This window comes from Dasypus novemcinctus, chromosome 7 (genome assembly GCF_030445035.2).
Source record: "Dasypus novemcinctus isolate mDasNov1 chromosome 7, mDasNov1.1.hap2, whole genome shotgun sequence".
NCBI classification, from domain to species: Eukaryota; Metazoa; Chordata; class Mammalia; order Cingulata; family Dasypodidae; genus Dasypus; species Dasypus novemcinctus.
In genome coordinates this window covers 83,982,438-84,008,368 of record NC_080679.1, presented here as the reverse complement: position 1 = coordinate 84,008,368, position 25,931 = coordinate 83,982,438, and the positions used below count along the sequence as shown (strand labels likewise).

The window sequence follows — 25,931 nt, the reverse complement described above, 5'->3', positions numbered from 1 at the left end:
AGATGGCTGCCAACGTCTGAGAAGGTTCAGGCTTCCCGGGTTCCTCTCTTCTCAGAGCTCCAGCTTAAGGCTTCAGCATCAAACTCCAACATCAAAAACTCTCAACTCTGTCCTTTGCCATGCCTTTTATCTGTGAGTCCCCACCCCTTGGGGTGCCCTAATGATGTGGCCCAATCAAAAGCTCTAATCATAACTTAATCATGCCTAGGTACAGACCAGATTACACACATAATCCAATATTTATTTTTGGAATCTGCTACAGTAGTGTTACTTCTTATTCAATTTTTGGAAGAGTTTAAACAGGATTGGTATTAATTCTTCTCTAAATCCTTGGAGGAATTCACCTGTGGAGTCATCTGGTCCTGGATTTTTCTTCTTTGAGAGATTTTTTGATACTGTGACAATCTCTTTAATTGTGATTGGTTTGTTAAGTTATTGTTTTTCTTGTTGCATCAGTGTAGGTTGTTTGAGCATTTCTATGAATTTGACCATTTCATCTGGGTTGTCTAGTTTGTTGGCATACAGTTGCTCATAATACCCTCTTATGATCCTTTTTATTTCTGTGGAGTCAGTCTTAAATTCACCCCTTTCATTTCTGATTTCATTTATTTGCAACTTCTCTCTTTTTTCATTTGTTAGTCTATCTAGGGGTTGTCAATTTTATTGATTGTCTCAAAGAACCAGCTTTTGGTTTTGTTGATTTTCTCTATTCTTTTTTTTTTTTTCTCAATTTCATTTATTTCTGTTCTAATCTTTATTTCTTTCCTTTTACTTGCTTTGGGAGTGGTTTGCTGTTCTTTTTTAGTTTTCCAATTGTTTAGTTAGATCTTCGATTTTAGCTCTGTTCTTTTTCAATATAGGCATTTAGAGGTATAAATTTCCCTCTCAGTACTACCTTCACTGTATCCCATATTTTTTCTTTTCTTTTTTTAAGGTACTGGGGCTGGGGATTGAACCCAGGACCTCATATGTGGGAAGCTGGCACTCAACCACTGAGCCTCATTGGCTCCCCTGAGTTGATTTTTATGTCTGTTAGCTTGTTGTGTTGTTTTTTTTTTGTTTTTTGTTTTTGTTTTCTTTTTAGGAGGCACCAGAAGCCAAACCTGGGACCTCCCATGTTTGAAGCAGGCACTCAACTGCTTGACCACAACTGCTTCCTATCCCAAATGTTTTGATAATTTGTATTCTCATTTTCATTTGTCTCAATATAATTACTAATTTCACTTGCAATTTCTTTTTTGACCTACTGATTATTTAGGAGTGTGTTATTCAGTGTCCATACATTTGCAAATTTACTTCTTTCCTGTCTATTATTGATTTCCATTTTTGTTCCATTATGATCTGAGAAGGTGCTTTATATAATTTCAACCTTTTTATATTTATTAAGACTTACATTGTGACCTAACACATGGTCTATCTTGGAGAGAGATCCATAAGCACTTGAGAAGAATGTATAGCCCACTGGGTTGAGAGCAATCTTCTGTATATGCCTGTTAGTTCTAACTCATTTATCATATTGTTCAAGCTCTCTGTTTTCTTGTTGATGTTCTGTCTAGTTGTCCTATCTAATGATGTGAGTGGTGTGTTGACATCTCTAACCATTATTGTAGAGATGTCTATTTCTCCCTTCATTTTTGCCGGAGTTTGCCTCATGTATTTCAGGGCACCCTGATAGTGACATAGATATTTATGATGTTTCTTTCTGTGGACAGTCACTTTTATTAATATATAATGGCCTTTGGCATCTCTTATTACTCTGTGCATTTAAAGACTGTTTTGGCTGATGTTAATATAGCTACCCCTCCTCTTTTTTGGTTACTGTTTGCATGGAGTATCTTGTCCCAACCTTTCACTTTCAGCTGGTTAGTACCCCTTGGTCTAAGGTAGTCTCTTGTAGGCAGCATATTAATGGCTCATGTTTTTGTTTTTGTTTTTTATCTATTCTGTCAGCCTGCATTTTTTTTTTTAAGATTTATTTTTTATTTATTTCTCTCCCCTTGCCTCCTCCCCCCAGTTGTCTGCTCTCTGTGTGTTCTTTTGTGACTGCTTCTATCCTTATCAGTGGCACTGGGAATCTGTGTTTCTTTTCATTGCATCATCTTGTTGTGTCAGCTCTCCATGTGTGCAGCACCATTCTTGGGCAGGCTGTACTTTCTTTTGCTCTGGGCAGCTCTCCTTACTGGGTGCACTCCTTGAGCATGGGTCTCCCCTATGAAGGGGACACCCCTGCATGGCATGGCACTCCTTGTATGTATGAGCACTGCACATGGGCCAGCTCCACACAGGTCTAGGAGGCCCAGGGTTTGAACCACAGACCTCCCATGTGGTAGGCAGGTGCCCTATCCATTGGGCCAAGTCTGCTTCCCTCAGCCTGTATCTTTTGATTAGGGAGTTTAATCCATTCACATTCAATGATATTACTGCAAATGTATTTTCATTCCACCATTTTATTCTTTGGTTTTCATAGGTCATATCTTATTTTTGTCTGTCTTTTTACTTTTTTGGTTATCTTTTCTGGTATTCTTTCTTCTTGACTCTCTTCCAAGCTTCTCTATCCTGCCTTTTCTTTCAGGCTGTAAGGTTTCCTTTAACATTTTCTGCAAAGGTGGATTCTTTTGTACAAACTTTCTTAGTTCCTGTTTGTGAATATTTTAAACTCACCTTCATATTCAAAGAACAATTTTGTGGAAGAAAGAATTCTTGGTTGTTGGTTGGTAATTTTTCTCTTTCAGTATCCTAATTTTATCATACCACTATCTTCTCACCTCCATGGTTCTTGATGCTAAATTTGCATTAAGTCTTACTGGGCCTCCATTGTATGTGATGCTATGCTTCTCCCTTGTTTCTCTCAGAATTTTCTCTTTATCTTTGGCATTTGACATTCTGAGTAGTATGTGTCTTGCAGTAGGTCTTTTCAGATTTATTCTAATTAAGGTACAATGTGCCTCTTGAGAAGCACGTTTTATTCATGAGAGTTGGGAAACGTTCAGCCATTATTTCTTCAAATACTCTCTCTGCCCCTTTTCCCTTCTCTTCTCCTTCTTGAACTCCCCTGACACATATGTTTTTGTGTTTGTGTTATCATTCAACTTCCTGAGGCCTGCTCAATTTTTTTCATTCTTTTCTCTCTTCAATTTCAGCTGTATTGTCTTCTGTATCATATACTCTTTCTTCTATCATTTCAAGTCTGTGGTTGTATGCCTGTAATACATTTTTTAAAAAATATTATTTATTTATTTTTTAAAGATACATTGATCACACAAAATGTTACATTAAAAAATATAGGAGGTTCCCATATAACCCACTCCCCACACACCCCAGATATAATGCATTTTTTATCTTACCTATCATGCCTTTCATTCCCATGAGCTCTGTTACTTTTCTATTCAGGTTTTCAAATTCTTCTTTGTGCTTGCTCAATGTCTTCTTGATGTCATTTATCTCTTTAGCCATATTGTCTTACAATTCATTAATTTGATTTAAGAAATTTGTGTGCATCTCATTGATTAGTTGCCTAAAATCCTACATATCTTCTGGGACTTTGATATATTCCTTTTCTTGGGCCATATCTTCCATTTTCTTGGAATGGCTCATGCTTTTTTGCTGATGTCTAGGCATCTGATTAAGATGCTGCATTTACTCAGATGCTTAATTTCTCTCTTTCATAGGGATTTAGTGACAGGAGGCTTTGTGTTATTGCTGTTTTTTTTATTCTTGGCTCAATCTGTTCTGTGTCTTTAGGATTTTCCCTACTAGTTGCTCAAAACTTGGCTCTGGACCCAATAATGAGTTACAGACCCATATCCTAGGATCTAAAGGAAAGACCCTATAAAGGCCAGAAACAACCTCTCTTACTTATTTACTCTTAATTTCCTCAAACGCCATCTAAAGTGCTAATGCCAAAGAACAGATGGCACTCTTTGATGATCCTCTCAGGTCAATGCCTGGTCGGGATATGTTTGCTGCAACACAAACTGGATCAGTGTTATAGAGCTTCCTGCCTGGAAGCTAAGAGTCTTGTAATACAAACTTTCTTAGAGGCAGTTCTCCAACTTTTGCTGGCAGCCTCCTCATTTTTGGGGGGTAGGAAATATTTCCTCTCTTCTCTGTGTCCTTATTAACCAGTCCTGTTCAGTAGAGGGGAAGATTCAGAGGTTTGGATCTCTTTAGTTCTGAGCTGGCTCCCAAGACAAACAATGGCACGGCCCAAACCAGCCTAGAAGGACTTGTGGGACATAGCAGGCCTAATTTGTGGGTCAAAATATGAGTCAGCCTTATGCTGTGTCCCTCTCTCTCCCCTTTCCTGGGAAGGTCAATCCCTGGGGCTCCCTTTGCCTGTAGCCACAGACTGAGACCTGAAAATTCAAAAGTGTCTACAGTGGAGGAGGTTTCCAGCAGTAGCAGTTGTGGCTTTTAATTCATTGTTTTGCCATATGATTCTTTTCCTTTGTTCCTCTCTCTTCTGGGTGGTGTCCAGGCTTTCCCTGGTGTCCTAAACTCTAGAATATTTTTTTCTAGGCTGTTTTTGTCTGTCCTCTAGCTATTTTTCCGGGAGAGAAGAGAGTCCCTTGTCTTTCTAGTCTGCCATCTTCCTGGAAGTCTGCATGTATCTTTTGTATTTTTTATTTTAATAGTCAGATTATACTGAAAGCCAAGTTTTCCATCATTATAAAAGTTTATTTTTCCTTTCAACACATCTTTTCTCAGAAGTGTAGAACCTAAGTTCTTGGACTGGGTTCAAATTCTATACTGTCCCTACAATCAATAGTATAAAATAAAACACAAAGAATTGGTTAGGTTGGTTCTAGATGAGTATTTTAGTTCAGAACATGTTCAAGAGGGAAGGGATGATGCATCTGTTACACTCATGGAGTTGGGAATTCACTCATTAGTATACAGATGTACAAAGAATGAATGGGTTTTTATTTATCTGTAGCTGATATAATCTGCCTGAGCCCTCAGCGCATTCAGTGGGTATAATTGGAATTGGAATCAAAACTGCATTTTGCCAATTAAATGTCTATAAGCTTCTTCTAGTTTAAACAGTTTCTTTCTGTTAAAGCAATTAAAAAATTAAAACAATTTGATTAGGCAAACATTTGATCAATTCAGAGATAAACTCTTTATCAGGACCATTTTTCCTGTGCCTTTGTCCCATGAGGGGGAGGTTAGGGCCCTCCTCGCAGAAGGTGGAGTAAAGGTGGTTAGTTCATATTGGCCTTTGCAATGGTCTGGTTCTTGGGTTTGCAATGGTTGATATCCATTGACTTGTAGTCAGTCTGGTATGGTCTGGTCCATGTGTGTCTTGCTGGTGTTCACTGATGAAATCTGTGGTTAGGAAATTGTGGTGTGTTTTTCTTGACTAAGCCAGGAATGACTTGTTTTTTCCCTTTCTTAACTTTCCTTGGTCCAAGATGGCACTATAGTCCCCATTTGTTCTGGATGTGTCTCTGACTTGCTGGTCTGGGAACCCATCTTGAAGTCCTTAGTTACAGGACAGTCTTGACTCCCCAGTGTAATCCACTTGAGTAAGTACCTAGCTAATCGCTCAAGTGCCAGTAGGGCCCTCTTGAAATAGGCAGGACCTTCTGTATCCCTTTCATGGCCTCTATTGTCTTTGGTAGCCAGAACTACTGCCTGAGGAGTAATTGTTTAACCACTTCCTTCCAATTCCTTAACACCATTTTAACCCTATTCCCTCAGCCACATTAGCACTGTAAGGCTGGTCTCATGGTAGTCTAACCCACAGGTTATCAAATGGGAGAAGGAGCCAAAGCTCTTCTGCTTTTGGCTTTCCTCTCACCCTAATATCCCACTGGCCCAGGATTTTCACTGTGATGGATATGGGCAGGACATAATTTACATCTGAGGGGCTATTTTCTTTGACTCTCTTCCTTCCTACTACTACCCGTCCTGGAAGGGGAAGGCTTTCTGGTTCTTCTTTCTCTCTGAAAGAAACTTGCTGGTGCTTCTTCCCTGTAGCCTATAATAAAACTCTGTCATCCAATTTTTTTATCTTGTTCTTTTACACATTAACAGAAGCTAAAACTTAGACAAGCCTCTTCTTTCTCAACAAATTTTGATACTAAGACTATTGATTAGCTATGTAATAAAAAATTACATTTTGGTTGCCAAGAGCTGAAATTTAAAGAAAATTTGCTTGTAGTAACATGTATACAAGATAAAATTTCCTTTTAAGCCAGTTTCAAATATACAATTAATGTTATTACATTTGCAATGTGTGTTACCATCATCACAATCTATTACCAAAACTTTTCCATCTTCCAGATACTACCTACTAAACAATAATTCCCCCTTCCCCCTTCCTTTCCCCATTTTCTTTTTCTTTGGATTTCTACCAGTCATTATAACTATCCTATAGGCAAGATGCCTCTGGAAACACTTGTTTATTCTTTCATTCAGCAAAATTTAGTGAGCATGTATATGTGCTTGGTACAGTTTCAGGTGCTTTTATGTTAGTGACAGAGGCAGACAATAAGCAAGAGAGATAAAGTATTCTGAAGTGTTAGATGCCAAGGAGAAGTACAAAGCAAGGAAAAGCAATTAGGAGTGACAAAGGGGGTGGTTACTGTGCTATTTTCCATAGGAGGAAGACATCACTGAGAAAGTGACTTTTGAGAAAAATCTGAAGAAATTGAAAAGATTGTCATCCAATATCTAGAGAAGGAACATTTCAGGTAGAGAAAAAGAGCAAGTTCAAAGACTTAAGAGCAGGAAGTGTGTCTGCTTTAATAAGAAAGGAGTAGGAGATGAGGTCAGACAAGTAATGAGGAGTCAGACTGTAGGATCTTGAACTGGACTTTTGTTTTTAATCTGGGTGGGTTACAAAGTCATTGGACATTTTTAAGTAAGCAATGACAAGATCTGAAATAAGTTTTAATGACCTGTAGGTGAGTAAGAGGAGGAAGTAACACTTAAAATTAGAGATGTTGAAGTCAGAGGATTACAGAAGGAAGTTATTCATTAGTTCTTAATAATTCATAGTAGTAAAACCATTTTTGTTTAAGTTTCAGATATTTGGGAAACGGACTTTGGCCCAGTGGTTAGGGCGTCCGTCTACCACATGGGAGGTCCGAGGTTCAAACCCCGGGCCTCCTTGACCCATGTGGAGCTGGCCATGCGCAGTGCTGATGCGCGCAAAGGAGTGCCGCGCCACGCAGGGGGGCCCCCCGCATAGGGGAGCCCCACGCGCAAGGAGTGCACCCATAAGGAGAGCCGCCCAGCGTGAAAAGAAAGTGCAGCCTGCCCAGGAATGGTGCCACCCACACTTCCCGTGCTGCTGATGACAACAGAAGCGGACAAAGAAACAAGACGCAGCAAAAAGACACAGAAAACAGACAACCAGGGGAGGGGAGGGGAATTAAATAAATTTAAAAAATCTTAAAAAAAAAAAAAGTTTCAGATATTTGCATGGCTGTCTTCTTTACCTTCAAGTCAGTGTTCAAATATCATCCTCTTTAATCAGCCTACCCCAACCAATGTTGTTACGGACTACTTCTTTAATCTTCCCCACTCCCAATCCCTTTTAAACTTCTTAATTTTTAAAATCAATGGTATTTATCACATTCTCATTCTGCATCAAGCACAGATTGTGCACCACTTTAAATCCTGTTGGTCTCAGCTATGATTTCAGCTATGGCAGTTACCACAGGTTCCATGCAGGTTTTGACCAGCTTCATGTAGCTGCAACCTGAGAGCCTGCCTCTTGGCTCAGACCCACATCTTAAATTCCTGCCTTAGGGCTTCCCTGTTATTATAAAATACCTTTGGGAACCTGCTGGGTACTAAATCTGTGCAAACTGAAAGTGTGGGGGAGTTAACCCTATAAATCTAACTGAGGATTAACGCTTTCTCTTCCTGGGATGCATCTCACAATTTTTCCCATGGACTAGAATACCTAGTTATCCAAAGACATGGCCAACTCATTGCATCCATTAATTGATTTTTCCCCAAAGTTCCTCTTTCATGCCCCCTTTCCCTAATTCCTGTCCACTGAGATGATACTCTTAATTTAGCCACTTAATAATTAATAAAGCCTTTGTCCCAGGCTCTGCTTAATGGAGAGTCCAGCCAAAGAATCTTTTTTTTTCTTTCTGTCTTCCAGCACTTCAGCTGTGTAAAGGTGGCTGATATATTCTAAAACTCATAGAGAGTGTCTGGCACATGGCAGGATATATAAATACGTGTTGAATTAAATTTACTAATTCAGCTCTCTAATTATATAGCCAGTTAAGTTTTAGGAATTTGGGACTCCAATGCCAATATGCAACTATTAAAATGATATATTACTTAATAGGTTATTGAAATAGAGTATAGGGAGTTCAAACATGTATGGCAATGGAGTTCAAACATGTATGGTTAAAGAACCTGTATTCTGGAGGGAAGCTTTTTGTCTCTTGCTAGTTGTGTAAATTTGGAAAGTTTATTAATCTCTCTGTGCTGAAATTTCCACGTCTCTAAAATTGGGGTAATAATAGTCTCTAACCAAAAGGGTTTTTATGAGGATTAAATGAGTTAATATATATAGGTATGTGGCATGCAGTAAGTACAATACACATTTTGTTATGAATATTATTATGGATGTTCATCATGCATATTATCATGGAGAGCTCACATCAAATTAATATTGTGGATGTTGCCAGATTTTAATGAAAATCTAACCAAAATTTTCCTGTCATTTTCTTGTATTTTAATTGTTTTTGTTACAATTAATTTTGATCTCAACATTCAAAAGGTTTATATATGACTATGAAGTTCCACAGTCTGTTTCATTTCACAGTCAGAATTTCATTTTATTCAAGTATGAGTATATTTGTTTACTAATACTGTTAGATGGATTCATAAAAGCATTTACCAATTCCTGTTAAATATTAAAATTTCATCATATATTAGCTTATATTTGGGCCTCAATACAAGATGCCAACTTATTTTGTTATTGTTAAGCATTATGGGCAAAGCATCAAACTAAGTCTCAGAATCCTGAAATTTCTTCATTTGCAAAGCAGATATTACCATGCATATCCCACCATGTTGGGGGAATTAAATGTCCTGTTCTTCATGAAGGAAACTAGTGCAGGTTCTGGCTCATAGTTGAAGATCTATAGCACTAAATGAAATTGCATCCATATCCCACACTGCTCTGGGCTTGGCGTTTTTCTTGTGATTTTTCTTAAGAATCCAGAAACATACTTTTAGCTCTACAAATGTCTTATTAGTACTTGACAAATAGAGCTACTTTTATGAAAATAATTTTCCCAGAGGTGGATGTTAGAGATTTAAACCTCTTTATTAGCTATAGCATTACCAGTTACAGAGTTATTTCAGCTGTATTTCAATTTGTAATTTAATTTAGTAGGTCATAATTAAAACTATTAAGCTATCTAATCCACATTCTTTGAATTCTTTTAACTTGGCATTATGTGCTGAGCAAATGGGTTTATTAAGCAAGCTGCTTGTAAGGTATGATAACTTGATTCAGACACTAACCTGTGTTTCACACATTTAAATCTTTTAATATATGTTGAGTGAGACTTTTAAGTTAATAAAGAAAAAGTAATGAATGGAATATTGGACTTAGTGCTAAAAAATTAAACTCCAATTTGATGATCTTGACTTTACCTTTACGTTTTTTTTTAAGATAGGCCAGAAGAACCTTATTTTAATTATTTCTAAATATTGACGAAAGCAATATCAAATAGATATTTCTTGGATATATAAGAAGATTGATTTTTGTATTTGTTCAAGTAATGACACTGTTATTAAGTTAAATAAAAAATAATTAAATACATATTTTGCTTAAATCATATGCCATTTTATATTAGATTCTAGTATAGATATCCCATGAAGAGTTTATGGTAGAAAATTTTCATACTGTGCAAACATAAACTTTTCCATTTGTCAATTCATTAGGTCAAAATGATCTGATTTAGTAGTGAAATACCACGATCCAATTTCCAGAGTGGTAATTTTATGAAAATAGTTTGAAAATCATCTTGTCAGACCATAAATCTTCAGTAAAGATCCTGAAATACTTTTCCTGTAGAATACATTTATACTGATAGGGAACCAATTATAAAGCATTTTAGATATCCAGATCATTCCATCTTTTAAAAAAGTTTACTTACTCACTCATGTAATAAGATTGCAAGGCTCTGAAGTGAGTTGCTTTTAAATTAAACATTACTAGGTTTTTGTATACTAACTTATAGAGGGCGCCTTTACTTTTTAAGTCTAGAAGATATTTGCTTTTAGAAATGTGGAACAAGATTATAACCAATAAATCCTATTGCCTTCATTAATAATTATGTCAAAGAACTCTACAAGAAAAGTTCTATTCAAGACATTATTATTTTAACAGTTGAGAATCTCAGTATGAGATTCAAAAACTAACAGAGTATTCCCATGAAGATGAAGGATGGAAGGAGCTCTGACTTGCTTTATTTTCTTCCCAGACAGCTGCTAACTTGAGGATTCTCCACAAAGAGTTCATAAGGGTATTTATGAGTATCATTATATGCCCAATTTAGCACTTTCCTTTTACTGCTTGTAGGTTAAGTGCCATATGCATGTAAAATCTGTAACCTCACATATAAAATTTTAAAAGATGAGTAAAAGATGATTTTTATTCATTCAACCCTCTAATATTAATTTCTATACAACCAGTTTGACTCCTGAAACTACTTAGTCCTAATCATACATTACAAGTGAGAAAATCTGACATAAAAAATTGTGTCTTTTACCTCAGTGCTACTTAAGTTCATTAGATAGCACAAGCACCAAAGTAATTTATATAGTAAATTCCCTTGACTTCCTTTAAGGCAGAAATTATCTCTGAAATAAACAAAATATTAGAGAAAACACACATGGCATTTTAAAAGGGGTTTCAGAGGTTCAAAATGAACTATTATTTTACTGAAATACTTTACTTGAAATATATTTTACTGAAAAGATCTGTTTCTGTACAAAAGCCTTCGTTAAAATAATTTTTAGGGGAGTGGATGTCACTCAAGCAGTTGAGTGCCTGCCTCCCCCTTGAGAGCTCCTGGGTTCGGTACCTGGTGCCTCCAAAAAATAACAAAACATAACAAAAAAAGAGAAACAAAACAACAAGCAAAAACAAAAACAAAAAACCAACTCAGGGAAGCCAAAGTGGCTCAGTGGTTGAGTGCCAGCTTCCAACATACGAGATCCAGGGTTTAATTCCCGGTCCCCAGTACTGAAAAAAAAAATAATAAAATTAATTTTTAGAATAATTCCTTGAAATAAGATTCTAGAATCTAATGTCCCTTTCTGTTACCTTGAACACATATGAGATTGTTTTGGGCGATATAAAATGCTAAAATCCAAATGACCAAACATCCCAGAAATGGAGACAAAAGCCCTCTATTAATTCTAGACCACTTGGATTATCATTTTTCAAAGGCGTTTCCTGCTTAGTTTTAAATGTTGGTACTGAAAAATGATAAGCAAACAATTCTGTCAATAGAACGCTTATGTTCCTTACTCCACTCTTCTCACAATGACAAAGTGTTTTGGTTCCAGCAAAGATTTCCCAGTCTACTTTAGCACTGGGTTTCCCATTGTGACCATTAACTGCTGAAACTGAGCCCAGAGCCCATGGTCCCAGGATGGGAACCTTGCAAGCAATATCAAGAGGCAATTTCTCTTATCCCTTTGCCACTAGGAAGGGCAAGTTGTGCTCAAAAATTTCCAGATGAATAATTTTGCATCCTAATTGGAATGAAAATCTAAGGAGTGTGAATTTCCTTTAGAAATCTATTTGCATGTTATTGGACTGTTTCTCTGCTAATATGGTTGCAACAGCAAATAAATGTTCTAAAGTGTATATGGATGGTGCCACATCGCACAGCCAAATGAGTGCAGGACTAGGCTTAGGCATATGGATTTACAGATTCACTAATTTGCCTGAGAAATTTCCTTCTATGGATTAAACAATGCCATAGCATGTAACCATTTTTATACATCTTATTTCATATTTAATAATGATTCTTTTCTCAGTCATTTTCCAATCTTTCCGTGCCTTCGAGTGCCCTTTCCATTCTTTCTTTCGATTAAAATTTTTAAAAAATCCTTTCAAACTTATGGGACAGTTGGAAAAATAATACAAAGCTCATACAGAGACCTCCAACATACTCCCTTCCAGAGACCCAGATTCACCAATTTTTAACATATTGCTACTTTTGCTGGATCATCCTATCGGTCAGGCTACCCATCAGTGTATTTATCTATCTATTTTCTAAATGTGTGAAAGTAGGTTTTGTACATTATACTCCTTGAACACTTAGCATACATGGAAGTTCATTTATGTATCTACCTTAAGTAATTTATTAAGTTCAAAAAATTTTACATGGATATAAACCTTATAGATCATATTCCATTTTTTTTCCTATGTCCCAGTAATGTCCTTTTGGGCCTTTACTCTTCCATTATTAGACCAGCCCAGGATGCATTGAATTGTCTCTCTGTTTTTAAATTGTAGAAACACACTTTTTCAAGCACACAGTTCAGTGAGATTCATCACATTCACAATATTTTACTGCCCTCCCCACCATCCATTACCAGAACTTTCCCCTCAACCCAAACAGAAACCCTGCACCTATTATGCATTAACTCCCCATTTCCTCTCCTCCCTGCCCCAGTAGTCTATAATTTACTTTCTGTCTCTATGAATCTTTCAATATTTTTTTACATGACTTTCTTTCTCCCTGGCCTTTCTACCCTCTACCGTGGGTAACAATACCACTAAATCCTAAGTAACCCAAGCTCAGTATCTTGGCTTCATCTTTCTCTGACCTTTAATATTCTGTTGGATGCCAAGCTCTGTAATTAATGCTTTAAAAATGACTAGTAAGTCAGTCTCTCTTTTCCATTCTGTTGTCACTATCTTACTTTAAGCTTTGTTATATTTTGCTTGGATTATAAATGGTCTCCCTACTCCTCTTCATGCTTTGGTTTCTCTCCATCTTCAAAGTATGTCTTTTTTTTTTTTAGATTTATTTATTTATGTACTTATTCCCCCCCCCCCCCCCCCCCCGTTGTCTGCTCTCTGTGTCCATTTGCTGTGTGTTCTTCTGTGACCACTTCTATCCTTATCAGCAGCACGGGAATCTGTGTTTCTTTTTGTTGCATCATCTTGTTGTGTCAGTTCTCCGTGTGTGCGGCACCATTCCTGGGCAGGCTTCACTTTCTTTCGCGCTGGGCAGCTTTCCTTACAGGGCGCACTCCTTGCGCGAGGGGCTCCCCCACGCGGGGGACACCCCTGCAGTGGCACGGCACTCCTTGCGTGCATCAGCACTGCGCATGAGCCAGCTCCACAGGGGTCAACCGCGGACCTCCCATGTGGTAGTTGGACCCCCATCCATTGCGCCAACTCTGCTTCCCCCACATATGTCTTATGCACCACTATCAGAGTGTGGTCATACAGCAAAACTGGCTTTACCCTGCACTGAGAACTTCAAATGTCTTGACATGGCTCTTATGTTTCCCTTCTCTCCCCTTAACAACATACATCTTATCACCTGGCTCCAACCTAACTTTCTAGCTTTACTGTCCACTTTTTCTCTTTCCTGTGGATGACACCTAACAAAATTTCCTGATCTCTCACTGTTTTCTGACATATATGTAAATTTTGTAATTCTATCTTTGCCATCTTGTTTCCTTCATCTAGAATTTTATTTTCCATTACTTGCCTATTGAGTTCTCATTCATTCTTTAAGTCCCAATTAAACAACCAACTAATCAATCAACCAATAGTAACAGCAGACACAATTTGCCATATACTTCTAACGAGGTAAGGCATACTGAACCATCATATATATATTATCTCTAATCCTCACCCAAAACCCTAGAAGGCAGATATTATTGTTATCATTTCATGGGTGAAGAAAGTGAAATTTGGGGAATGTTAGTGATCTACCCTAAACTGCACAGCTAATAAGTGGTATATGGTACATCCTGGTACTTATCTTCTGTGACTGTTTGAAGCTTTTTGTGGATTCCAGAAAAGATCATGTCCTTAAAGCAAATCCATTCCTGTGGGTGTTGGGACCCTGATTGGATTGGATTGGATTCAGTTGGGAAGCCTTAATTGGATTACTTCAGTGAGGCATGACCCAGGGTGAGTCTTGGTCCTCTTGCTGGAGTCCTTTATAAATGGTGGACTGAAAGCAGAAACACACAGAGAAAAGCAGCAGAGAGAGAGAGAAACCCTGAGAGGCTGAGAGAGAGGTCCTGGAGGCCAGAGACTAGAATCAGTGGAGCATTACAGCCATGGAAAGAGGCTCTGAGAGGCTTAGAGAGAGGCCTGGAGGAGAGGAGAGATAAGCTATGTGCCTGATTGCCTGCAACTGAGCTCAAGGAATAAGTAAACCTGAAGAAGACAGAGACTCAGACCAACAGAATGGCCATTGTATCTTGCCATGTGCAGGAGACCAGGATCACCAGCATCTGACCTTCAGTGAGATAGCATCCCTGATGATGCTTTGATTTGGACATTTTCACAGCCTCAGAACTCTAAGTTTTTAACCAAATAAATTCCCATCATAAAAGCCAACCCATTTCTGGTATATTGCTCCCAGCAGTTTTTAGCAAACGGAAACACCTGACTAATACTCTTTCTTCCCTTCTTCCTTATCACCAGAACTCTGATTATTTTGGGGAGTGGGGTACAGTGGGAGGGATAACAGTGTAATCAGATTAAAAAAAAAAAAAGTAAAAAAATCTACAGACCCCAGCCTCCATTATATCAAAGAGTGAGTGGTCTGGTGATGTAGTTTTGACCAGAGTCTTAAAGGTCAGGCTACTGGGACAGTGTTTTGCTTTCCTTTTATGGTGCTGCATGTTCCACCTTGTCCCTTCCTCATTCTTTAGAAAGCAAGATTGAGGTGCCTAATGAAGCAGGAACCGTCCTGGGACGATGAGGTTGAGAGACAAACATTAAGGATAGCAGAGGAAAAAGAGCCCTGGGTGCTGGTGTTCCTAGGAGGTGCTGTACTACCCTGCACTGTCACCAGGCCAGAAGTTCTTGTTGGGTGAAAATACTGAAGCTCAATTTGGTTACATATGGGTGTCTTGTTACTCATAGCTGAACGTAATTCCTGGAATTGTATGAGGGAAATCGGTTACATACCTAAGTCTGTGTCACCCTAACGCTTCTTTATACTATTTTGACATTGCTTCCTTCATGAAACCATTCCTGATCCCTCCCATCAGATACATAGTTTTCTTTCTTCTGTGCTACCATAAAATTCTGTGCTACTTTAAAGGCCCTTATGAATTCTTCTTTTTCTTTGGAAATTTTGGGTAGATTGTAAATTCCTTAAGAATAGTCCGTAGCTTCCATTTTTCCCTATACATTAAACAAATGGAATTAATGTCTATTATGTTGAATTAAAATACCTGAAACTCACTGTGTAGTTTTCTATTATCTGAGTCTTCTGTGAATTTTTTTCTGAATTTTCTTTCAACTCGATAGGCCCATAAATATAAATCAAACTACAATGACTTGAGTTTGCCATTATTCACTTTGCCAGAAATCATCCCTCAGCTTTTCTGAGAGTTTCTCAGTTTATTGCCTCAGGGGTGCTTAGAAACAAGGCCCTGGGACTGGTTCCTCTGCTCACCCCCTCTTCTTTTCCCCAAGGCGTTGCGGCCTCTACGCCCACTCTATGGGTGACTGTGGCCATGACCCCAGTCCAGACCTGGTGGGGGCATCCTACTCTCACCTACATCTCTTTACTCCATACTGAGGCACAGACATTTTTCTAATTTCTCATTGAATGACTGAGATCATGACCTTAGAAAAAACATAACAAAAGAGTAGGGAATAATGGAATGGAAGTAAAACCTGAAAAACATTTACAGCTCTTATGGGCCCAGACTCACAGGGTTCTAGCTTTCTCTGTCCTGGACTTCACAAAAACCTGGGCAATTCAGCCTCCCCACAAGGATTTCTGTGGCTCTTTAAGCCCAAACAGACCACGAGCTGTAGAGAAAGACTGGATGTTTATTTTATTCACCCCATTATAAGACCTCCTTCCTCTAAGCCATATTTCCTACCCTCAACTTCTCTTCTCAGAATCACTGACCATGGAAATATGAATTTATTTTAGGGAAAGGTCAAAGCTCACCCTGAGTAAGCTTATGGCCTTGAGAAGTCAAACACAAAAAGCTCAAATTTGACTTGGGTTGAGTTATTCTGATAATCGACAGAAACAAGGTTATACTAATATAAGCCTCATTATAGTCTAAGCATAGTGGACAGATTCCATTTGGACATTGTACATCATAATTGGTTTCTAAATGATGAATTTTTCTAATAAAACTATAACATTATTTTCAATTTTGTCAATTGCTGGTGACACTGAGATATTATCCTTGATTTTACAAATAACAATTTAAAATGTAAAATGTGGTGATGACAACTAGATTTCAAGTGGTTTAAGAGCTAGGAAGTGAGTGTAGATATATTTTTAAGAAATTTTGTGAGGAGGAAAGAAATGGGTATTAGGACTGGGGTTAGAACTTGAAGGAGTATCAGGGGCCAGGTTTATGCTAAATGAAGAAACATGAAGAAGGAAGAAGTGGAGGAGGGAAAGGAAGAGAGGTAGAATGAAGTGGAGAAAGAAGAAGATGGGGAGAATGAGAGAGGAAAAGGGAGGTAAAAAAGAAAGACCTATCTAGTCAAGAATGTGACTATGTATAAATTATCTTTGACACAATTTAACTGAAGTCACATGAACAATGCCCTGGTGTTCTCTTAAGCAGAGTACAAACATTGCTTTGTGCTTATGGATAGGGAAGAGAAAACTTGAGATAAGTCTTTCCTTGAATAAAAGGGGGAAATGGTAAAGACAAATGAGTTTATATGGCTAAGAGACTTTAAAATGAGTCAGGAGGTCATCAGAGGGGTTGTGCTTACTCACATCTCAACAGGGTCTCAGAGATAGTCAAAGTAGGTACAATCCCGGGTAGTGCTGCTCCTGAGGGCTACAGAGACACCCAGCCCCTCAAGTCATGGCAAATGACTCTGGAGTTCAGTGCTTTACCAGTGAACCCTGTTTTGGAATTTTTTGCTCAGTGTGATGGAGTGGGACTCAGATGTGACCTCTCTATGCATGCCTCTTCTGTCACTTTCACTGAACCTGTGGTTGGTGCTGGGGTTGGTATTTGCTCAGAAGACTTGAATCATTGGACTCTCTATGTGCCAACTGGGCCCTGAGCCTTAGCAGAGTTGTAACACATACTCTCTGGTTTGTTGGATTGACCCAGGTCAACTAACAGGGAGGTGAGGATGGTCAACCACCACACCAGGGACCAAGAGAGTCTACAGCTGCAAGCAGGAGACTTCCATCCATCAGTCACGTGGGATCTAAGCCCCCTCTCAATTTAGAGGTGGAATGGACATTGCTATCCAAGTGTCTTCAGAATGGAGGAATAAAATATGGATTAGAGTAGATGTATTGGTATTCTACTATGGAAATATTGTGACTCTAGCAATGGAAGAAATTATATCATTGATGTGGAGACAGTGGCCATGGGAGTTGTTGAAGGCAGGGAGAGGGAAGAAGAAGTGTGATATTAGGGTGTTTTTGGGACTTGGAGTTGTCCTCAATGATATTGCAGGGACAGATGCAGGGTACTATATATCCCACCATAACCCACTGAATGGACTGGGAGAGAGTGTAAAATACAACATAAGCTATAATCCATGCTGTGTAGCAATGCTCTAAAATGTAATCATCAAATGCAATGAATGTACAATACTAATGAAAGAAGTTGTCTATATGGGAGGAGTGGGGGCTGTGGGGAGTGGAGCATATGGGACTCTCATATATTTTTAATGTAACATTTTGTGTGATCCATGTATCTTTTTTAAAAAAAGATAATAATTTAAAAATTTAAAAAAAGGAGATAAGTCTTTGAGAAGTGATGTGGGAATTAAGGTAGAATAGTGAGGTTGGATGTCTCAGTGTTTTTCAAAGGAACAAATCCATTCTGTCCCTGGAAGGGACCATCTTCTCTCTCTCCATCTCTCTCCCACTCTCAACCTCTGCCTTTCCTTTTTTTGTTCCATGTTAGCAGAAACTCCAGATTACAAAGGCTGCTTGTTCCTTCCCCCTTAGTAACTGTCACTGCCTCCTGTTGGTCTTTCAGTTAACAGGAGAGGGAGTCAATGAATCTTGTTTAATAGAGCCTTACTACTCTTCTTCCCAACACTCTCAAGCTCTGCTCTCAGCTAATGTTTAGTTAGAATATATGTTCTGTTATCTTAAATGACTCCAATCTAATAAGGTGAAATTTAATTGGTTTAAATGTAAACACTTGTCCCCATCCCCACCTCAGAATAAAACTGTGAAGTGCATAAGTACAATAAAGGAGAGATATATTCATAGTAATTAATAGAAAATTTTTTCTTTTTAATATTTTCTGTGGTTTTATTAAAAATAAGCAGTTACTGTCTTTATTAAAATTTTAAGTATTTAAAATTTTTGAAAGCACATAGTAGAAAAAAATTCTGCTTCCAAATAGTTATGTAATGCTGTAGATAGTGGGCGCTGGTCCTTGTCAATATATTCCACTTTAGCAAGTCTGAATATCCTCTCATTTAGTATCTAACCAAAAACACAGAATCTACTCTCAAATTTTCAAATAGAGGGAAATTAAAACAGGGAATTGATCACCCAGCTGATTGAAAACAGAGAAGTAAAATAGAGCATAGTAAAGCAACCCGGAGATTACACAGCAGGAAGTTCCAGTCACCCTAGGCCTGGAGGGACAGCAGATGACTGTGTGGTTGCCCAACACCAGAAGCTGGACTCAGGTGGGGCTAAAACATGATAAGAATGGTCCAGTGATTTCTGGGACCAAGGTCAAGGGTGGAGCCCAACAGGAACTGGAGCCATGGCAGAGACATGGCACCATCAGAGAGTCCTTAGTATATAAGGGGAGAGGGAAAGATACACCCTGATGTTGCCCCATAAGGAAAAATTTACTAGGATAACAAACCCTGCTTGTATCCTTCAAAGACTCTTTTTGTGTTTTGACTCTGTGGGCAGAAATCAGCCATAAACTAAACTGAGTTATTTCAATAGAGACAAATAATTATTCATAAGACTTCCAGACCAGAATCAGTAGGAGCAGCTTACCAGAGATGAAATGATATTTACCAGTGGGGTAAAACAGGGATGTCTTCTTATCCTTCTTTTTATACAGTGCAATAATGATTGAATGCAAATTCTGAAAGACTTCTATTTGTGTCCTCCCATCTACCCCTGTAACATAAGAATAGAAAGTTAATAGTAATAGCTGGCATTTACTCATACTTTCTATATATGCGGCTATAGTTTAAGAGCTTTATATTTAATTACTGCCTTTAATTCACAGAACAACCTCATGCAATAAGTAGTACATTTTATAGACAACAAAGCAGGCACAGAGAATTTAGCTAATAGGCACACATGATGTTGTTGTCTGCCTGCCTAAAGCCCTCCAATAGTTTCCCACCAATTTAGAAATAAATCAAACTTCTTTTTCATGATGTTACTTTCCTAGGCTGCTCCACCAATTACCATGCAATGGTTTGGCTTAAATAATGCTTATTGTTTTGAGGCTAAGAGAAAGTCCCAATCATGGTATCAAGGTGATACTTTCTCCTCCAAAGCTATGGTGTTCTGCTGCTGGCTGCTGTTGATCCTTGGTCCTTAGCTTGTCCTATGGCAAGGCACATGGTGGTGTCTCCTGGTTTCTCCCTTCTCTTCTGGGTTTGGTTGATTTCATTTTCTGTATGTTTCGTTTGTGGCTTTCTCTCCCTCTCTGAATTTCATTCAGCTTATAAAGGACTCTAGTAATAGGATTAAGACCCATCCTGATTGGGCCAGTGCATACCTTAACTGAAGTCACCTCATCTAAAGGTCCTACTTACAATGGGCTCACACCCACAGGAATGGTTTAGACTTAAGAACATGTTTTTCTAGTTTACATACAGCCTCAAACCACCACACATGCCTTACTAGACCCTACATGACCTGGCCTGTGACAGTTTTTTCCAACCTCATTTCCTCTCCCTTTCTCACTGCTCTCCAGTCCTGTTGGCTTTCTTGTCATTCCTTAGGTGGCCAAGTACTTTTGCACCTCAGTGCCTTGGAGGTCTCTTCCTCACGTCTTCACCTGGCTTGCTTTTTCATTACTCAGGGCTTTGCTCAACAATGACTCTTTTATTAGGCCTTCCCTGTAAGAGATAACTGGAAACTATCTCTTTATTCCATTTTATTTTATTTTATTTATAACATTTATCACCATTTGAAATTATTTTGCCTGGTATTTTTTTTTGCCCACTTAATATTTGTGTTCCCTATCAGAATGTGTTTTGAAGTTCAGGAAATCAGGTTTTGTTAATCTCCATATGCCCAGTACCTAGAACAAATGCTTGTTAAGTGTTCAATGAATATTAATGGAAGGAATTTGATAAATAAATGGAGTTTTATTGACTAACCTACCTATTCAGCATTTTAGCTGACTACACTGTTTATAAATTTTTTTTTTTTTAATCAGCAACCCAGAATATTTGTACCCAAGTTACTTAGGAATGGAGTACAAGCTTGCACTCTGTGATGGTCAATGCAAAAATTAGTTGAAAGAAAGTGTGTTTAAGGAGGCTGCCAGAAGGATGACTAATCACAGCACTTCCATAGTTATTCTCAAGTGTCTTCACAAAATAAGCCTGGACATATAATTTGTTGTTGTTTTTTAACAGTATTATTGAGATATAATTTACATGCCACAAAATTCACTTATTTTAAATGTACAATTTAATGATTTTTAGTAAATTTTCAGAGTTGTACAACCATCAACATATTCTAGTTTTTAGAATATTTCCATTACCCCAGTAAGATCCTTCATGCTTTTTAACAGTTAATCCCCATTTCTACTCCCATCCACTGGCAAACTCTAATTGACTTTTCTGTAAATTTCATATAAATGCAATCATATAATAATTCGTCTTTTTTTCACTTAATGTAATGTTTTCAAGTTCAGCATTTCATTCCTTTTTATTATAGAATAGTAACCCATTGTATGGATTATACCATTTTTTGTTAGTCTCTTCACCAGTTGATGGACATTTGGATTGTTTCTACTTTTTATTATTATGAATAATGCTGCTCTGAGCATTCATGTGCAAGTCTTTGTGTGGACACATATTTTCATTTTCTCTTAACTTAAAGTTGCTTTTCTTGAACTACACATTGGAGAAATATTTGCAGCTTACAATATACAAAATAAGCTTATAAAGCCTGAAGTTGCATTTACTGTAATGAAAACACTGAGAATGCTTTAATTCATAGAGGTGACCATGAGAAACATTTCTCATTAACAAGAATATTTATGCTTTTCCTGAACAACCGATATATCTTAAAGATACTGTGAATTATATAACTGATGCTTTTCATTGAATTCTCTAACTCTCCAAGCCAAATTATTTTTATTTTTTGGTGTGCTTTTAAATTTTTTTAATTGAAGTATGTCATTCATACATGAGCATACATAAACTATAAGTGTATAGTAAAAGTTGTGAATTTACAAAACAAACATGCATATCATCATACAGGGCTTCCATACATCACCCCACCACCAACAGCTTGCATTGTTGTGAAACATTTGTTTCAAGCTATGAAAGTGTATTGCTAAAATATTACTACTAACTATACCCAATATCTTACATTTATTTTCCCACTAACCCACTCAATTATTAATACCTTGTATCAGTATTATATGTTATAGTTCTTTAGAGAACATTCTCATATTTGTTCTGTTAACCACAATCCATCTTCCACCACAGGTTTAACTGTATTATATAGTCCCATGTTTTGTACAATCCATTCAAAGTGTACATTCAGTGAGTTGCTCTCATTTTCTTCACACAGTTGTGCTGTCATCACGTCAGTCAATTTTAGAATATTTTCATTACTCCAAAAGGAAAAATCCCATACCTCCTCATATCCCCCTATTTATGTTCCTTAAAATTGATATATCGTCTTTGACATTGCTGAAAAATACAATATTACTGTTAACATTCATAATTTACATTAGTTGTAATTTTCCCATGTATCATTATATTCTTAACATTTTTAAAGAACATTCTTGTATTTATACTTAGTATTAATATTAATATAATTAGTACTAATATCAATTAATATTAATACTTTATATTAATGTTTATATTGATCACAATCTTCATCTTCAATATATAGATTATAATACTGTAATCTTCACAGTATAATAATGTTATACATTCACTAAATTATTCTCTAGCTTCCTTTTAATTGACATTTACATCCACAGACTACCTTTCAGCCACAATCACATTTATAAATCAGCAGTGTTAGATATACTCACTATAATGTGTTATCATTAACTCTATCAGTTCCAAACATTTAAAATAAACCTTATTAAAAATCCTACATACATAAAACATCAGCTCCTATTCTTAATCTATATTGTCTCCTAGTACCTCTACTCTTGAGTTTACCTCCGTGAGTTTACTTATCATATTAAGTTCATATTAGTGAGACCATACAATATTTGTCCTTTTATGTCTGGCTTATTTCACTCAACATAATGTCCTCAAGGTTCATCCATGTTGTCACATGTATCCCAATTTCATTTCTTCTTACAGCTAAATAGTATTCCATTGTATGTATAGACCACATTTTGTTTATCCATTCATCCGTTGATGGACACTTGGGCTGTTTCCTTATTTCAGCAATTGTGAATAATACCGCTGGGAACATCTGTGTGCAAATGTCAGTTCACATCCTTGTTTTCAGTTCTTCTGAATATATTCCTAGAAACAATATTGCCAGATCATATGGTAGTTCTATATTCAGCTTCTTGAGGTACTGCCACACAGTCTTCCACAGAGGCTGCCTCATTCTACATTCCCACCAGTAGTGAAGTAGCATTCCTATTTCTCCACATACTTTCCAGTACTTGTAGTTTTCTGTTTTTATTTGTTTGTTTTTAATAATGGCTGCTCTATAAGATGTGAAGTGGTATCTCATTTTCATTTTGATCTGCATTTCCCTAATAGTTCAAGCCAAATTCTTAACCCACTTTTAGCTAGTGGATAGCACTTTAATGCCACATATTTTCCTTACATACCTAGTCTCACCTCAGTTTTTCTTTTAATTTTTTTATTATGACAAATTAGATATAAATAAAATAAACCAAGTGTGGTGGTTTAAAACTGTATGTACCCCAGAAAAACATGTTCTTAAATCTAATCCATTCCTGTGGGTGAGAACCCACTCTAAGTAGGACCTTTTGATGAGGTTACTTCATTTAAGGTGTAGTCCATCTCAATCAGGATCTATTTAATCCTATTACTGAGACCTTATAAGAAAGAAATTCAGAAAAAAGGCCACAGAGAGAGCAGCCAGAAGCTGAATATCAATGGAACCTGGAAGAAAAGGGAGAGGCCAAGAGACATGGCCCTGTGCCTTATCATTTGAAAGCTAAGGACCAAGCATAGCCAACAGCCAGTTCCAGACAGCCACAGTCTTTGCCAAGAAAGCATTGCCTTGATGATGCCTTGATTTGTTCATTTTCTTAGCCTCAAAATCATGAGTGAATAAATTCCCAATTGTTTAAGCTGAACCAATGCATGGTATTAGCTTGAGACAGCCAAGGAAACTAAAATGCCAAATAAAATACTTATTCTGGAGATATCAAAAAACAAAAAGTAGGTGAAATGGGTGAAAAACGAAAGTGGTTTCATTCTTCCTCCCTCTCTTCCTCCCTTCATTCTTTAAGAACTATCTGATATGGGAAGAAGTATCTAGGATAAAGGAGAGTAACTGATTTTTGGAGCTGTTCTAGAAGAGGATGAATGACCGTTCAAGAACTTCAACATTAGGTGGGTAGGATGGTCAAGGTAAGGGTTTTAAGAGTAAATGGCAAAAATAAATAAAAATAAAAACAAAAAAATAGAAAAATTAAAAATAAATGGCTTTAAGTTTACTGTAAATTTTTATGTTTGGATGCTGTGGAAGTTTGAGATTATTTATGAACATCCCAAAAAGGTAAAGATTATGTTTGTAAATTGGTCTGTTCTTCTGGTCATGCTACTCTTGATTGTATTAAATTCAAAGATTTTTATTTACTTGATTAAATCAAGGTTAGGACTTTGATTTGATTCATCATTAAGGTGACTCAGGGTCAAGTCCCTGCTCCCTTGGTGAGGTATATAAATGGACACTCAGACAGAAGAAGACATGGAAGAGGAGAGAAGTTGGTCATTGTGGTCCTGCCATGTGACAGAAAGGAGAAGGCTTGAAACAGCTAAAGCCCCGGGAAGAGAGACAAGCCCTATGGCAGCTTATAGCTGAGATTGGAAGAAGCTGGGCCCATGGAGCCTTAAGAGGAAGAAGGAAAGAGAGACTAGGAAGAGGTTGCCTGCTATCTTGCTTCAACATGTGGCAAGAGACTTTGGTGAGAAGTAACCCTGAGTTGGACTTTTTAGGGTCTTGTAACTGTAAGCTTCTACCCCAAATAAATACCCTTTATAAAAGCCAACAGATTTTTGGTACTTTGAACCCCTTTGGCTGACTAATACAGAGGCTAATAATACTTTCCCAATTAACTCTTATGTTTTCTTGGCAAAACAAGCACAAACAAAAGACGTACATGCATATATACATATATGTGTATGTATATATATAAATACATACAGGTATGTTTATTAAACTTATGGAGGTAACTTTGTTAGAAAGTCCCACATTTCTTAAATATACTGTATGTTTGGGTTATTAGCAAACAGCCATATATGGGTCAGTGTGTTTAGAGGGCTGTTGGTTTTCTGGCGAGGCTGAGCAGTCATTTACTTACCTACCCATGTTTTCTTGGTGTCAGTGTCTTTACCTCCCTTGTATCCAGAGGCCTTGGGCAAGCTCTGTTACAGAGTCAGAGAAGCAGTCCTGAAATTATCCTACACCTCTTGCTTATAAAAAGTGCATTGATCCTTAGAAGCAGAGAGCTCCAGAAAGTCTGGAGGCTTGGACTTTAGACTCAGCTCACCCCTGTAGGTCTCCTGAGGGCTTTTGAGTCCACTGGAGCTCCTGGCAAAGGAACAGCCATTTTGTAATGTCTGTCAATGGTGATATTTGTTTTGGCCTTTCCTGGGCAAGTTTGGCAGGCAGTCAAGGTGACAAAGGGCACTCCTCAGACCAGAGTTGGAAGAGGCAGCTGGGGTGACTTTCTAAGTAGTAGAGAGGGGTGTGGGGCAAAGGAAACTGGCCAAGGACACCTACGAGTTAATCTTCACAGAGCTGCCTGCTTAACAGTCAAGCAGCAGAAGCTAAAAGAATGCTGCAACAGGTCTTAACATGCTGGAAGAAATGCTCAATTCCCAGGGTACACTACATTTCATCCCTGTGGCAATGAAACATGCCAGTATTCCAACCCAAGTGCTGCTCTTAACTACCAAAAATATATTAGGTGTTTCATATATGTCATTAATAAGTAAGGTACAGTGTGTGAAAAGCCTGCTTCTTGGGCCCATCTAGTTCCATTCATATGTCTGAGAAAAAGGAAGAATGATTAAATTGTGTATAAATATAAGGAATATTTATCTACAGGTAAATAAGGTAAATAAAATACCTTAGGGATAATTTTCATATTCTCATAGACTAGCTCTAATGGGTCAAGTTTACTAGAATAACTCAAGAAAAAGTTTTTGCTTTTGTTTTGGTTTTTTTAATGGCTTTGGGAAGTTGATAAAGGTGAGCTGGGCAAGACTACAACTAGAAAAATGTTATTCCAAGTTTTCATATTTTAATCTAAATAATTTGCTATTACTCTCCAACACTTCACTGCATATGTAAAAAAAACTTTGA

At 37.5% G+C, this 25,931-nt stretch overlaps 1 long non-coding RNA gene across 1 annotated transcript; it reads right to left on the bottom strand.

Moving 5' to 3' along the window:
* Nucleotides 1-2,276: 2,276 nt before the first annotated feature.
* Nucleotides 2,277-25,023, bottom strand: LOC139439319 (uncharacterized). The gene is made up of 3 exons (XR_011649263.1): nt 24,925-25,023; nt 19,209-19,313; nt 2,277-3,201 (listed from the first exon to the last, which is right to left on the bottom strand). It is a non-coding gene; the product is annotated as an uncharacterized lncRNA (long non-coding RNA).
* Between the last annotated feature and the right edge of the window lie 908 nt (nt 25,024-25,931).